At 35.6% G+C, this 17,182-nt stretch overlaps 1 long non-coding RNA gene across 3 annotated transcripts in view; it reads left to right on the top strand.

Annotated features, from left to right (window-relative positions):
• Window positions 1-16,981, top strand: part of LOC130048136 (uncharacterized) — a 27,346-nt gene extending 10,365 nt beyond the window's left edge. The window contains exons 3-5 of one of the 3 annotated variants that reach the window (XR_008796980.1): window positions 12,656-12,787; window positions 15,102-15,224; window positions 16,429-16,981. This is a non-coding gene — a long non-coding RNA (uncharacterized LOC130048136). The remainder of the gene's footprint in view (window positions 1-12,655; window positions 12,788-15,101; window positions 15,225-16,428) is intronic. The other 2 variants (XR_008796982.1, XR_008796981.1) reach the window with 2 other exon arrangements.
• The last annotated feature ends 201 nt before the right edge of the window (window positions 16,982-17,182 follow it).

The following is a 17,182-nucleotide window of genomic DNA, read 5'->3' as shown; positions in this document are numbered from 1 at the left end:
TCATGGCCCCCGGGGGTCGGATGGGGCCACAATAGGGGATCAAAGTTTTACATACAAATATATAGGAAAAATCTTGAAAAATCATCTTCTCAAGAACCACTGAGCCAGAAAAGCTGAGGTTTATATGAAAGCTTCCTGATATAGTGCAGATTATAAATTGTTAAGATCATGGCCTCCGGGGGTCGGATGGGGCCACAATAAGGGGTCAAAGTTTTACATACAAATGTATAGGAAAAATCTTTAAAAATATTTTTCCCAAGAACCACTGAGCCAGAAAAGCTGAGATTTATATGAAAGCTTCCTGATATAGTACAGATTCTAAATTGTTAAAATCATGGCCCCCGGGGATTGGATGGGGCCACAATAGGGGGTTAAAGTTTGGTTTTTTGTTGGGTTTTTTTGTTTTTGTTATTTTTTCTTTTTTTTTCTTTTTTTTTTGTTGTTGATATATTGATATAGTGCAGATTCAAGTTTGTTAAAATCATGGACCCCGGGGATTGGATGGGGCCTCAAGGGGGGCATCAAAGTTTTACATACAAATATATAGGAAAGATCTTTTAAAATCTTCTTCTCAAGAACCACTGAGCCAGAAAAGCTGTGGTTTATATGAAAGCTTCCTGATATAGTGCAGATTATAAATTGTTAAGATCATGGCCCCCGGGGGTCGGATGGGGCCACAATAGGGGGTCAAAGTTTTTTTTTTTTGTTTTTTTTTGTTTTTTTTTTTGTTTTGATATAGTGCAGATTCAAGTTTGTTAAAATCATGGACCCCGGGGATTGGATGGGGCCTCAAGGGGGGCAGCAAAGTTTTACATACAAATATATAGGAAAAATCTTTTTAAATCTTCTTCTCAAGAACCACTGAGCCAGAAAAGCTGAGATTTATATGAAAGCTTCCTTATATAATGCAGATTCTAAATTGTTGAAATCATGGCCCCCGGGGGTCGGATGGGGCCACAATAGGGGATCAAAGTTTTACATACAAATATATAGGAAAAATCTTGAAAAATCTTCTTCTCAAGAACCACTGAGCCAGAAAAGCTGAGGTTTATATGAAAGCTTCCTGATATAGTGCAGATTATAAATTGTTAAGATCATGGCCTCCGGGGGTCGGATGGGGCCACAATAAGGGGTCAAAGTTTTACATACAAATGTATAGGAAAAATCTTTAAAAATATTTTTCCCAAGAACCACTGAGCCAGAAAAGCTGAGGTTTATATGAAAGCTTCCTGATATAGTGCAGATTATAAATTGTTAAGATCATGGCCTCCGGGGGTCGGATGGGGCCACAATAAGGGGTCAAAGTTTTACATACAAATGTATAGGAAAAATCTTTAAAAATATTTTTCCCAAGAACCACTGAGCCAGAAAAGCTGAGATTTATATGAAAGCTTCCTGATATAGTACAGATTCTAAATTGTTAAAATCATGGCCCCCGGGGATTGGATGGGGCCACAATAGGGGGTTAAAGTTTGGTTTTTGTTGGGTTTTTTTTGTTTTTGTTTTTTTTTCTTTTTTTTTTTTTTTTTTTTTTTTTTTGATATATTGATATAGTGCAGATTCATGTTTGTTAAAATCATGGACCCCGGGGATTGGATGGGGCCTCAAGGGGGGCAGCAAAGTTTTACATACAAATATATAGGAAAAATCTTTTAAAATCTTCTTCTCAAGAACCACTGAGCCAGAAAAGCTGAGATTTATATGAAAGCTTCCTTATATAATGCAGATTCTAAATTGTTGAAATCATGGCCCCCGGGGGTCGGATGGGGCCACAATAAGGGGTCAAAGTTTTACATACAAATGTATAGGAAAAATCTTTAAAAATATTTTTCCCAAGAACCACTGAGCCAGAAAAGCTGAGATTTATATGAAAGCTTCCTGATATAGTACAGATTCTAAATTGTTAAAATCATGGCCCCCGGGGATTGGATGGGGCCACAATAGGGGGTTAAAGTTTGGTGTGTTTTTTTTGTTTGTTTTTTTTTTTTTTCTTTTTTTTTTCTTTTTTTTTTTGTTGATATATTGATATAGTGCAGATTCAAGTTTGTTAAAATCATGGACCCTGGGGATTGGATGGGGCCTCAAGGGGGGCATCAAAGTTTTACATACAAATATATAGGAAAGATCTTTTAAAATCTTCTTCTCAAGAACCACTGAGCCAGAAAAGCTGAGGTTTATATGAAAGCTTCCTGATATAGTGCAGATTCTAAATTGTTGAAATCATGGCCCCCGGGGGTCGGATGGGGCCACAATAGGGGGTCAAAGTTTTACATACAAATATATAGGAAAATCTTTAAAAATCTTCTTCTCAAGAACCACTCAGCCAGAAAAGCTGAGATTTATATGGAAGCTTCCTGATATAATGCAGATTCTAAATTGTTAAAATCACGGCCCCCGGGGGTCGGATGGGGCCACAATAGGGGATCAAAGTTTTACATACAAATATATAGGGAAAATCTTTAAAAATCTTCTTCTCAAGAACCACTGAGCCAGAAAAGCTGAGATTTATATGAAAGCTTCCTGATATAATTCAGATTCTAAATTGTTAAAATCATGGCCCCCGGGGGTCGGATGGGGCCACAATAGGGGATCAAAGTTTTACATACAAATATATAAGAAAAATCTTTTAAAATCTTCTTCTCAAGAACCACTGAGCCAGAAAAGCTGAGATTTATATGAAAGCCTCCTTATATAATTCAGATTCTAAATTGTTAAAATCATGGCCCCCGGGAGTCGGATGGGGCCACAATAGGGGATCAAAATTTTACATACAAATATGTAGAAAAAATCTTTAAAAATCTTCTTTTCAAGAACCAATTAGCCAGAAAAGCTGAGATTTATATGGAAGCTTCCTGATAGCATGCAGACTCCAAATTGTTAAAATCATGGCCCCCGGGGGTCGGATGGGGCCACAATAGGGGATCAAAGTTTTACATACAAATATATAGGGAAAATCTTTAAAAATCTTCTTCTCAAGAACCACTGAGCCAGAAAAGCTGAGATTTATTTGAAAGCTTCTTTATATAATTCAGATTCTAAATTGTTAAAATCATGGCCCCCGGGGGTCGGATGGGGCCACAATAGGGGGTCAAAGTTTTACATACAGATATATAGGAAAAATCTTTAAAAATCTTTTCCCCTAGAACCACTGAGCCAGAAAAGCTGACTGAGATTTATATGAAAGCTTCCTTATATAATGCAGATTCTAAATTGTTAAAATCATAGCCCCGGGGGTCGGATGGGGCCACAATAGGGGGTCAAAGTTTTAAATACAAATATATAGGAAAAATCTTTAAAAATCTTCTTCCCAAGAACCACTGAGCCAGAAAAGCTGAGGTTTATATGAAAGCTTCCTGATATAGTACAGATTCTAAATTGTTAAAATCATGGCCCCCGGGGGTCGGATGGGGCCACAATAGGGGATCAAAGTTTTACATACAGATATATAGGAAAAATCTTTAAAAATCTTTTCCCCAAGAACCACTGAGCCAGAAAAGCTGAGATTTATATGAAAGCTTCCTGATATAGTACAGATTCTAAATTGTTAAAATCATGGACCCCGGGGATCGGATGGGGCCACAATAGAGGGTCAAAGTTTTTTTGGTTTTTTTTGTTGTTTATTTGATATAGTACAGATTCAAGTTTGTTAAAATCATGGACCCCGGGGATTGTATGGGGCCTCAAGGGGCGCATCAAAGTTTTACATACAAATATATAGGAAAGATCTTTTAAAATCTTCTTCTCAAGAACCACTGAGCCAGAAAAGCTGAGGTTTATACGAAAGCTTTCTGATATAGTGCAGATTATGAATTGTTGAAATCATGGCCCCCGGGGGTCGGATGGGGCCACAATAGGGGATCAAAGTTTTACATACAAATATATAGGAAAAATCTTGAAAAATCTTCTTCTCAAGAACCACTGAGCCAGAAAAGCTGAGGTTTATATGAAAGCTTCCTGATATAGTGCAGATTATAAATTGTTAAAATCATGGCCCCCGGGGGTCGGATGGGGCCACAATAGGGGGTCAAAGTTTTTTTTTTTTTTTTTTGTTTTTTTTTGTTTTTTTTTTTGATATAGTGCAGATTCAAGTTTGTTAAAATCATGGACCCCGGGGATTGGATGGGGCCTCAAGGGGGGCAGCAAAGTTTTACATACAAATATATAGGAAAAATCTTTTAAAATCTTCTTCTCAAGAACCACTGAGCCAGAAAAGCTGAGATTTATATGAAAGCTTCCTTATATAATGCAGATTCTAAATTGTTGAAATCATGGCCCCCGGGGGTCGGATGGGGCCACAATAGGGGATCAAAGTTTTACATACAAATATATAGGAAAAATCTTGAAAAATCTTCTTCTCAAGAACCACTGAGCCAGAAAAGCTGAGGTTTATATGAAAGCTTCCTGATATAGTGCAGATTATAAATTGTTAAGATCATGGCCTCCGGGGGTCGGATGGGGCCACAATAAGGGGTCAAAGTTTTACATACAAATGTATAGGAAAAATCTTTAAAAATATTTTTCCCAAGAACCACTGAGCCAGAAAAGCTGAGATTTATATGAAAGCTTCCTGATATAGTACAGATTCTAAATTGTTAAAATCATGGCCCCCGGGTATTGGATGGGGCCACAATAGGGGGTTAAAGTTTGGTGTGTTTTTTTTTGTTTGTTGTTTTTGTTTTTTTTTTCTTTTTTTTTCTTTTTTGTTGTTGATATATTGATATAGTGCAGATTCAAGTTTGTTAAAATCATGGACCCTGGGGATTGGATGGGGCCTCAAGGGGGGCATCAAAGTTTTACATACAAATATATAGGAAAGATCTTTTAAAATCTTCTTCTCAAGAACCACTGAGCCAGAAAAGCTGAGGTTTATATGAAAGCTTCCTGATATAGTGCAGATTCTAAATTGTTGAAATCATGGCCCCCGGGGGTCGGATGGGGCCACAATAAGGGGTCAAAGTTTTACATACAAATGTATAGGAAAAATCTTTAAAAATATTTTTCCCAAGAACCACTGAGCCAGAAAAGCTGAGATTTATATGAAAGCTTCCTGATATAGTACAGATTCTAAATTGTTAAAATCATGGCCCCCGGGGATTGGATGGGGCCACAATAGGGGGTTAAAGTTTGGTGTGTTTTTTTTTGTTTGTTTTTTTTTTTTTTCTTTTTTTTTCTTTTTTTTTTTTTTGATATATTGATATAGTGCAGATTCAAGTTTGTTAAAATCATGGACCCTGGGGATTGGATGGGGCCTCAAGGGGGGCATCAAAGTTTTACATACAAATATATAGGAAAGATCTTTTAAAATCTTCTTCTCAAGAACCACTGAGCCAGAAAAGCTGAGGTTTATATGAAAGCTTCCTGATATAGTACAGATTCTAAATTGTTAAAATCATGGCCCCCGGGGGTCGGATGGGGCCACAATAGGGGGTCAAAGTTTTACATACAGATATATAGGAAAAATCTTTAAAAATCTTTTCCCCAAGAACCACTGAGCCAGAAAAGCTGAGATTTATATGAAAGCTTCCTGATATAGTACAGATTCTAAATTGTTAAAATCATGGACCCCGGGGATCGGATGGGGCCACAATAGAGGGTCAAAGTTTTTTTGGTTTTTTTTGTTGTTTATTTGATATAGTACAGATTCAAGTTTGTTAAAATCATGGACCCCGGGGATTGTATGGGGCCTCAAGGGGCGCATCAAAGTTTTACATACAAATATATAGGAAAGATCTTTTAAAATCTTCTTCTCAAGAACCACTGAGCCAGAAAAGCTGAGGTTTATACGAAAGCTTTCTGATATAGTGCAGATTATGAATTGTTGAAATCATGGCCCCCGGGGGTCGGATGGGGCCACAATAGGGGATCAAAGTTTTACATACAAATATATAGGAAAAATCTTGAAAAATCTTCTTCTCAAGAACCACTGAGCCAGAAAAGCTGAGGTTTATATGAAAGCTTCCTGATATAGTGCAGATTATAAATTGTTAAAATCATGGCCCCCGGGGGTCGGATGGGGCCACAATAGGGGGTCAAAGTTTTTTTTTTTTTTTTTTTGTTTTTTTTTGTTTTTTTTTTTGATATAGTGCAGATTCAAGTTTGTTAAAATCATGGACCCCGGGGATTGGATGGGGCCTCAAGGGGGGCAGCAAAGTTTTACATACAAATATATAGGAAAAATCTTTTAAAATCTTCTTCTCAAGAACCACTGAGCCAGAAAAGCTGAGATTTATATGAAAGCTTCCTTATATAATGCAGATTCTAAATTGTTGAAATCATGGCCCCCGGGGGTCGGATGGGGCCACAATAGGGGATCAAAGTTTTACATACAAATATATAGGAAAAATCTTGAAAAATCTTCTTCTCAAGAACCACTGAGCCAGAAAAGCTGAGGTTTATATGAAAGCTTCCTGATATAGTGCAGATTATAAATTGTTAAGATCATGGCCTCCGGGGGTCGGATGGGGCCACAATAAGGGGTCAAAGTTTTACATACAAATGTATAGGAAAAATCTTTAAAAATATTTTTCCCAAGAACCACTGAGCCAGAAAAGCTGAGATTTATATGAAAGCTTCCTGATATAGTACAGATTCTAAATTGTTAAAATCATGGCCCCCGGGTATTGGATGGGGCCACAATAGGGGGTTAAAGTTTGGTGTGTTTTTTTTTGTTTGTTGTTTTTCTTTTTTTTTTCTTTTTTTTTCTTTTTTGTTGTTGATATATTGATATAGTGCAGATTCAAGTTTGTTAAAATCATGGACCCTGGGGATTGGATGGGGCCTCAAGGGGGGCATCAAAGTTTTACATACAAATATATAGGAAAGATCTTTTAAAATCTTCTTCTCAAGAACCACTGAGCCAGAAAAGCTGAGGTTTATATGAAAGCTTCCTGATATAGTGCAGATTCTAAATTGTTGAAATCATGGCCCCCGGGGGTCGGATGGGGCCACAATAAGGGGTCAAAGTTTTACATACAAATGTATAGGAAAAATCTTTAAAAATATTTTTCCCAAGAACCACTGAGCCAGAAAAGCTGAGATTTATATGAAAGCTTCCTGATATAGTACAGATTCTAAATTGTTAAAATCATGGCCCCCGGGGATTGGATGGGGCCACAATAGGGGGTTAAAGTTTGGTGTGTTTTTTTTTGTTTGTTTTTTTTTTTTTTCTTTTTTTTTCTTTTTTTTTTTTTTGATATATTGATATAGTGCAGATTCAAGTTTGTTAAAATCATGGACCCTGGGGATTGGATGGGGCCTCAAGGGGGGCATCAAAGTTTTACATACAAATATATAGGAAAGATCTTTTAAAATCTTCTTCTCAAGAACCACTGAGCCAGAAAAGCTGAGGTTTATATGAAAGCTTCCTGATATAGTACAGATTCTAAATTGTTAAAATCATGGCCCCCGGGGGTCGGATGGGGCCACAATAGGGGGTCAAAGTTTTACATACAGATATATAGGAAAAATCTTTAAAAATCTTTTCCCCAAGAACCACTGAGCCAGAAAAGCTGAGATTTATATGAAAGCTTCCTGATATAGTACAGATTCTAAATTGTTAAAATCATGGACCCCGGGGATCGGATGGGGCCACAATAGAGGGTCAAAGTTTTTTTGGTTTTTTTTGTTGTTTATTTGATATAGTACAGATTCAAGTTTGTTAAAATCATGGACCCCGGGGATTGTATGGGGCCTCAAGGGGCGCATCAAAGTTTTACATACAAATATATAGGAAAGATCTTTTAAAATCTTCTTCTCAAGAACCACTGAGCCAGAAAAGCTGAGGTTTATACGAAAGCTTTCTGATATAGTGCAGATTATGAATTGTTGAAATCATGGCCCCCGGGGGTCGGATGGGGCCACAATAGGGGATCAAAGTTTTACATACAAATATATAGGAAAAATCTTGAAAAATCTTCTTCTCAAGAACCACTGAGCCAGAAAAGCTGAGGTTTATATGAAAGCTTCCTGATATAGTGCAGATTATAAATTGTTAAAATCATGGCCCCCGGGGGTCGGATGGGGCCACAATAGGGGGTCAAAGTTTTTTTTTTTTTTTTTTTTTTTTTTTTTTTTTTTTTTTTGATATAGTGCAGATTCAAGTTTGTTAAAATCATGGACCCCGGGGATTGGATGGGGCCTCAAGGGGGGCAGCAAAGTTTTACATACAAATATATAGGAAAAATCTTTTAAAATCTTCTTCTCAAGAACCACTGAGCCAGAAAAGCTGAGATTTATATGAAAGCTTCCTTATATAATGCAGATTCTAAATTGTTGAAATCATGGCCCCCGGGGGTCGGATGGGGCCACAATAGGGGATCAAAGTTTTACATACAAATATATAGGAAAAATCTTGAAAAATCTTCTTCTCAAGAACCACTGAGCCAGAAAAGCTGAGGTTTATATGAAAGCTTCCTGATATAGTGCAGATTATAAATTGTTAAGATCATGGCCTCCGGGGGTCGGATGGGGCCACAATAAGGGGTCAAAGTTTTACATACAAATGTATAGGAAAAATCTTTAAAAATATTTTTCCCAAGAACCACTGAGCCAGAAAAGCTGAGATTTATATGAAAGCTTCCTGATATAGTACAGATTCTAAATTGTTAAAATCATGGCCCCCGGGTATTGGATGGGGCCACAATAGGGGGTTAAAGTTTGGTGTGTGTTTTTTTGTTTGTTGTTTTTGTTTTTTTTTCTTTTTTTTTCTTTTTTTTTGTTGATATATTGATATAGTGCAGATTCAAGTTTGTTAAAATCATGGACCCTGGGGATTGGATGGGGCCTCAAGGGGGGCATCAAAGTTTTACATACAAATATATAGGAAAGATCTTTTAAAATCTTCTTCTCAAGAACCACTGAGCCAGAAAAGCTGAGGTTTATATGAAAGCTTCCTGATATAGTGCAGATTCTAAATTGTTGAAATCATGGCCCCCGGGGGTCGGATGGGGCCACAATAGGGGGTCAAAGTTTTACATACAAATATATAGGAAAAATCTTTAAAAATATTCTTCCCAGAACCACTAACTAAGCCAGAAAAACTGAGATTTATATGAAAGCTTTCTGATATAGTGCAGATTCAGGTTTGTTAAAATCATGCCCCCCTGGGGTAGGATGGGGCCACAATACATGCAATAGGGGATCAAAGTTTTACATACAAATATATAGGGAAAATCTTTAAAAATCTTCTTCTCAAGAACCATTGGGCCAAAGAAGTTCACATTTACATGAAAGCTTTCAGACATAGTGTAGATTCAAATTTGCAAAAACCATGGCCTCCAGGGGAAGGTTTGGGGCCATAATTGGGACTACGGTTTTACATGCAAATAGATATGGAAAATCTTCTGATATGGACAAAGGTGACTCAGGTGAGCGATGTGGCCCATGGGCCTCTTATTTTGTTTGGTTTTTTTTTCGCTTTTTTTTTTCGTTTTTTTTTTTTTTTTTTTTGTTGATATAGTGCAGATTCAAGTTTGTTAAAATCATGGACCCCAGGGATTGGATGGGGCCTCAAGGGGGGCAGCAAAGTTTTACATACAAATTTATAGGAAAAATCTTTTAAAATCTTCTTCTCAAGAACCACTGAGCCAGAAAAGCTGAGGTTTATATGAAAGCTTCCTGATATAGTGCAGATTATAAATTGTTAAGATCATGGCCCCTGGGGGTCGGATAGGGCCACAATGGGGGGTCAAAGTTTTACATACAAATATATAGGAAAAATCTTTAAAAATCTTCTTCCCAGAACCACTAAGCCAGAAAAGCTGAGATTTATATGAAAGCTTTCTGATATAGTGCAGATTCAGGTTTGTTAAAATCATGCCCCCCAGGGGTAGGATGGGGCCACAATAGGGGATCAAAGTTTTACATACAAATATATAGGGAAAATCTTTAAAAATCTTCTTCTCAAGAACCATTGGGCCAAAGAAGTTCACATTTACATGAAAGCTTTCTGACATAGTGTAGATTCAAGTTTGCAAAAACCATGGCCTCCAGGGGAAGGTTTGGGCCATAATAGGGACTACGGTTTTACATGCAAATAGATATGGAAAAGCTTCTGATATGGACCAAGGTGACTCAGGTGAGCAATGTGGCCCATGGGCCTCTTGTTTTTATTCTATAATTATCCAAAACAATATCAGGAGAACAAAATCATTTAAGTTCATAATATCAAGACCACTACTGCTTTGATCTAGTCACGTGCACCTATTATTTTCATGATGCGATAATAACGGAACAAAACTCGGGTGAAATTAACACTACAGGTACATACAGAATTTGATTGTCATTTTCCTTAAAATGGTAATTTTCTCACTTCTACGCAGAGTTTAAAAATTTGAAAGCAATAAAGCTCTACAACATCGTAACAAGAATCAATCGTACACAGGTACATTCTACATGCGCGACATTCTGAACGTTAAAAACTTATACTATATATACATGTGCATGAAAATACATGTATATTTCACGCCAATTAACAGAATAAAATCCAGAATCTAGAAGTATAATCTACACTCTTTAGATTTGAATAAGCCGATATCAATTTACGAATCAGTACAACTGATACGTGTAGCAGTTGAAAAAAAATTATCATTACGGCATGATGTTTGATTTATTAATACTATTAGGGTATTGATCAAGACTATAAAATAATATGCTACAGATTTATTTACAAAATTCAACACTACACGCAATAAAGATCTTATGTGCGAAAATTGGCAATACAATGTCTCGATCGGCACGTGCTATATAACGGACTTATCATCACACACCACCTAATTGGAGGGAGGTGTTGACAGGGTACATGTAATCGATTCAATTAGACAGTTTGGCTTGTTTTCTTTATAATTTACACCTTGCTATAAAATTGTCAAACACAGACCGTCCCTAAACAAAATTACTGTCCGGATTAACGGTACAATTTTCAATGCATTATAACGTTTTGTAGTAAAAAGTGACCGTCCGGATCCAGAACGCGAATTTCCGGATTAATGATACAAAATAATGGATAAAAATTCCGTTCCCTAGAAAAATCGTCCGGAAGGTGAAGCGTCCGGATTACCAAGGCTCCACTGTATGTGGTTATTGGTTACTCAGACTTGTCTCAATCTATATTTAACAAAAATTTGAAGTTCTTAATTTTTAAAATAATTTATTTCATTAATTTCAGGTAGTTCAATTATGTTGTTAAAATTCTCAACCAATATAGCCCAGATCTATGGTAGAGTAAAAACTATACCTATATTAAGTACCTGTTGAAGAAAAATAGTGATGAGTTCAGTTACTGCAGCAAGGCAATATTTTCAAGGATGGCCTTGTGAAATTTTTGTTTTGCTAATATACATATATTATTATTAATTATAATCTTCATTGTGATGTAAAGATGTCATTAAGTACAGTCGAACCTAGGTATCTCAAACTCATTGGGGCTGAGGAAATACAAAGGTAATGCGAGGATTCGAGACATTGATATTGAGGTTAAATAGATAAAGAGACAGTGATTGATATTCCAACTCACTTCCATATATGCATACATTATGGTATTTGAGATATTGATTTAATTTATATATGGCGGCTGCCAATTGCAAAACCAATGTAATTTGTATCACTGAGTGATTATTTTGGAAAGATTTAGAATATAGTAAGCAAACACACAGAATCGTTTTTCAAAGTGTATAGGGACAGTCGGAGGAGAATTGTCTTCTACAATTGTTGACAAGCAGAAAAGGAACCTAAATTGTCTCTTTTGTCCAAACTTCGTACTCCTAAATTGGAGGGAGGGGGTCCGCTCATCCTTGATAAGGGATCAAAGTTTTACATACAAATATATAGGGAAAATCTTTAAAAAATCTTCTTCTCAAGAACCACTGAGCCAGAAAAGCGACGATTTACATGAAACCTTCCTGACATAGTGCAGATTCAGGTTTGTTAAACTCATGACCCCCTGCGGCTAGGATGGGGCCACAATAGGGGATTAAAGTTTTACATAACTAATATATAGATAAAAATCTTTTTAAAAAATTTCCTTAAGAACCATTAGATGAAAGAAGTTTACATTTGCACGAAAGCTTCCTGACATAGTGCAGATTCAAGTTTGTAAAAATCATGGTCCCCAGGGGTAAGCACAGTAGGGGATCAAAGTTTTACATACAAATGTACATTGTATAGGGAAAATCATTAAAAATCTTCTTCTGAAAAATCACTCAGCCAGAAAAAATTACAATTACATGAAAGCTTCCTGACATAGTGCAGATTCAAGTTTGTAAAAATCATGGCCCCTGGGAGTAGGTTCGGGCCACAATAGGGATCAAAGTTTTACATGCGAATATATAGGAAAAATCTTTAAATATGAGCCAATTAAGGTGACTCAGGTGAGCAATGTGGCCCATAGGCTCTTTTTTAACTTTTCTGAAACTACCTGACCAATCTTTGTCATTCAAACTGGTTAGATTTGATATTTTGTTCATAGACTGTTGTATTAGCCTATCAATTTTCATAAGAAATGAAGGAAAAAACACTAGTGGATGTAAATATGATTTGATTAGGATGTAAAATCATTGGTGGGGGGTACCCATGAATTCCACAAAAATTGAGGTACAACAAATTCTAATGTTTCCACAGTATTTATTTGAATAAAAGCAATTTAGGCTGTATTTTTCAGGACCAATATGAGATAAATAGTGACTATTTATCTGGAGTTAAGCACAATGAGCCAAAATTATCCAGTTTAGCAAGAAATGGCAGTTTATTAGAAGGAATGAACTTCCTACTAGTTGGATTTACTTCAACTTAGGTCGGTTGTTAATTTATATTGTTATATTCAGTAATATATTCTCACTGTATTGACGAATAGTCAACAATTGAAATGGTAGCCCATCCAAAAGATATTGACCAATCAATATTTTTTTAATACTGACCGGATAGGAATAATGTGGAGAAAATATTCTGATAATTTCAATGTATTGCATCCAATTTATAGATTCGTTGACTGACGTAAATAAACCTTCTCGAATCAAAAACAATGTGACATCATAATAGGTAATTATAGTCAAGACACATAAACAATGGATGCACAGTGCAACGATTTGCTCGCAGAATTAACAGATACAAGGATTTGTAAATGATTGATGAGTAAAAAACCCAACTAGTATGTCTGTAATATAATTCCTGTGAGTGAAGGAGTATTATCAGAGTCTGTTTGGGTGACAAGGATAATTTTAGAATGTGGATGACATTGATAATGTACTGAGCCCCCTAATCAGTGTTGCCCTCAATTTCAGTCAAGATTTGTATATGTTTCTCCCAATTTTTCCTTTAATTCTTGCAGTTCTTCCAGGTATATTTGATTGACAGTAATTCTTAAAATAAAAAATATACATATAAACTAAAATATCATTTATTTTGCAATTGGTGACATATTTTAAAACAGATGTAATTCATCCATAACTAATGAGCTAGTGATACTACAATAACAAGAAGAAAAAAATTTACAGGATTTTTTTTCTCATTGTGCAACTGGTCCCATAATTAGTACCATACCCAACACCAAAAATATTGATTTCCCCCCCTTCCCCCCAATTTTGAGACTGAAAATAACCAATTTAATCGCCATAAGCAGACTACAGTAATAGTGAAGTGTCAGGGACAAACAATTTATTTTAATTCGTTATAAACAGAATTTATTATATATCTGATGAGTTTATAATGCTTTTCAAGACTAGGCAGAATGAAACTTACTGAGCTGTAAGCATAGATTCACCAGAAGTTTGTAACTATGAAACATTGTATGAATTGACTTAATAACTATAGTTACTTATTTAAGGGATAAACTGGAATAATACAATCTAGACTGCCATAGCTCTCTGTATTACATGACTCTGTCTTATGTGATCATATTTAGTCCCATCCAATGTAATATTCTACATAAAAACACTATTAAGTGACCTTCTGCCTTAGGATATGAGCAACTGTGATTTTTAGTACCAAAACGACATCTAAACTGTTTTAAGTGACTTTGAGACAAACCTATTTGTTTACTCCATTGTTCGTAATTGAAAAATGGTGTCCCAAGTTGACTAAAACATTATATTGTTTTGTTTTGTTAATTACATGTATATAAAGTCTTTACTCTTTTTCTCATAAAGGTCATTATCACTTATCCCTTAACTAGGCGTTTGATGACTCGGCAATCCAAGTACTCGTACCATGTCCTTACAATGACTTTTGTTAAACCCTGTACATACAGCAATTAATTTGACCTCTAAACAGCAATTTTTTTTTTGCATAAATATCTGGACATTTGAAAAAGCACTTTTCAATTTATGTATTTATCTAAAGAAATCATGTAATCAATCTGTGTTTGAAGGATATATTGGGGGATAGCCAGGTATCTTAGTCAATAAATATAAATGGCAAATTGCAAGTCGGACACCTGGAACATTGTTTGAGATATTTTTTGTATGCAGTTAATGTTCAGAATTATCTTGATTTATTAGTGATGAAATTCCTATGAAACACTTTGTAAAAGTGTACAAAAATTTGCATGGTTACAGATAACATAACCAAGGTCTTAGGTGTGCATTACCTGCCAGCCAAAAATACATTACAATACTTTTATATCCCATTTGTTTCAAGAATTTTATTAATATAGTTGATGAATCAACTCCCCTTATACCATTTTGTAAGTAATTTTTTACAGCATAAAAGCATCTAAAATTTAAAAAATCAGTCACATGTGCATTAATTAAAAACTAGTTTTTAGATAAAGATAACATTTCTGGAGTTAGTATAGTTTCAGGAATGAGGACGCCCTGGAGACTAGTCTTGGACTGTTTAAAAGGGACTCCCTGTCTTGTGTGACTTTTTTCTTCTTAGCTTCTTGAATGGTCACATAAGACTGTGAGTCTATAGGCTATAGTTGTTAATATTAGAATAAATGCTATTTGTTCATATGATATAAAATCCCCAATATCTTTCTGTTTTTACATTATTTTTTCCATTTGAATGGCTATGGGTACCATTTCCAATTGTTTGAAAATAAATCATGTTTTATAGCATTTCGTTTAACAAATATTGCTAAAATTTGTTTCATATTATTTCTTCATCAGAGGTTAAGGATTTGATTACTATTCAGTCCCAGGAGATGCCAATTAGCAGTGAGTCCATCATCATCATTCCAGATGGAACAAATGCGGAAGTTAAGGCATGTCTCTTGCAAGTCCAAAAACTGAGTAAGTTTTAAATCATAGATATATGCAAATTATGTCATATTTTTATGCCCCCGAGATCGAAGATCAGGGGGCATATTGTTTTTGTCCTGTCTGTCATTCTGTAAATCTGTAATTCTGTCATTCTGTCTGAAACTTTAACCTTGCTAATAACATTTGAACAGTAAGCGATAGAGCTTTGATATTTCACATGAGTATTCCTTGTGACAAGACCTTTCCGTGGGTACCAACATTTTTGACCCCGTGACCTTGACCTTGGAGTTTGATCTACTTTTTGAAAACTTTAACCTTGCTAATACCTTTTTAACAGTAAGTGATAGAGCTTTGGTATTTCACATGAGTATTCCTTGTGACAAGACCTTTCCGTGGGTACCAACATTTCTGACCCTGTGACCTTGACCTTGGAGTTTGACCTACTTTTTGAAAGCTTTAACCTTGCTAATAACTTTTAAACAGTAAGTGATAGAGCTTTGGTATTTCACATGAGTATTCCTTGTGACAAGACCTTTCCGTGGGTACCAACATTTCTGACCCTGTGACCTTGACCTTGGAGTTTGACCTACTTTTTGAAAGCTTTAACCTTGCTAATAACTTTTGAACAGTAAGAGATAGAGCTTTGATATTTCACATGAGTATTCCTTGTTACAAGATCTTTCCGTTGGTATTGAACCTTTTGACCTTGACATTTGACCTACTTTAATTTTTTTTTTCCATTGGTCATAACTTCTAAATGGTAAATATTAGAGCTTTCATATTGTACATGAGCATTTCTTTTGACAAGATCTTTCTACTGGTACTAAGATATTTTCCCTTGTGACCTTGGCCATCTTCAGAATTGGCCATTATCGGGGACATTTGTGTTTCACAAACACATCTTGTTATCATTAGGTCTTGTTACTATGTTCAATTTTGATTGTCTGAGCTTTGTCAGATTCAAACACAGGGGCTAAGCCCGTTTTGGGACCAAACTCTGTGATACCATGATACATATAGAGAGGGGTCTAACTCTGACCCAGATAAAAAAAAACTAACCACTCGGTCCAAATGCCAAAAAAATCTTAAACTAGGTACACTATGCGTAATTTGTCGTTTTACTTGCATAGATTAATGTTTAACTACTTACATACCAAATTTCAAGCCACAGGTTTTTATAATAACAAAAATATACATCATTGTTCTCTTGATTTCACTTGTTTATTTTTACTAGGACATTTACCAGTCCAGGTCGCGGAGTCGTTTCTCGCCTATGACAGCAGCATTCATTGAAAAGGGAACACGGACTATCGTACCAAAATACAGACCGAGAAAAAATGAAGAAAAAAGTACCTGCCATGTGCACACTGTTTGGCTGTTGTTGTAGCTACAGACTTATGGAAGCACCAAAAGTCATGTCCAGCAAACAAATCTCAACAAAATTTAAAATATCCTGTATGTGAAGGACGTGTGCTGTTACCCTGTGACTCTGAATTTCAAAAAAACTACATCAAATTGTTTAAAAAAGTTCTTGCTATCTCCTTTGTATTTTAATACATATCTAACATGTAATGATAATAAATTATCATAGAAAGGTTAATTTATCTTCGTAAATGCACAGTTTATACAAAGACCTTATCTTGTCGATTAAAGTTTTTAAAGTTGCTTTCATAATAAATTTTTCGATTAAATGTTAACATTAAAAAATAATCCTTATATTCATTATTTGAAGTAATAAATATTAAATCTATTTATCTTATACATTACAAACTGATATTTATATCCCCCAAACGAAGTTCAGGGGGGTATATAGAAATCACTATCTGTCCGTCCGTCCATCTGTCTGTCTGTGCAGATTTGTGTCCGGGCCATAACTTCTTTGTTCTTTGACATAGGCATACCATATTTGACACATGAGTGTATCACCATGAGACATGTGTCGGGTATCTTCATGACCTCTATATGACCTTGAACTTTGACCTCGAGGT

Source organism: Ostrea edulis, chromosome 7, assembly GCF_947568905.1.
Source record: "Ostrea edulis chromosome 7, xbOstEdul1.1, whole genome shotgun sequence".
Taxonomy (NCBI): Eukaryota; Metazoa; Mollusca; class Bivalvia; order Ostreida; family Ostreidae; genus Ostrea; species Ostrea edulis.
Note: the sequence above shows the minus strand (reverse complement) of the source record. Positions and strands in the feature narration are given on the sequence as shown.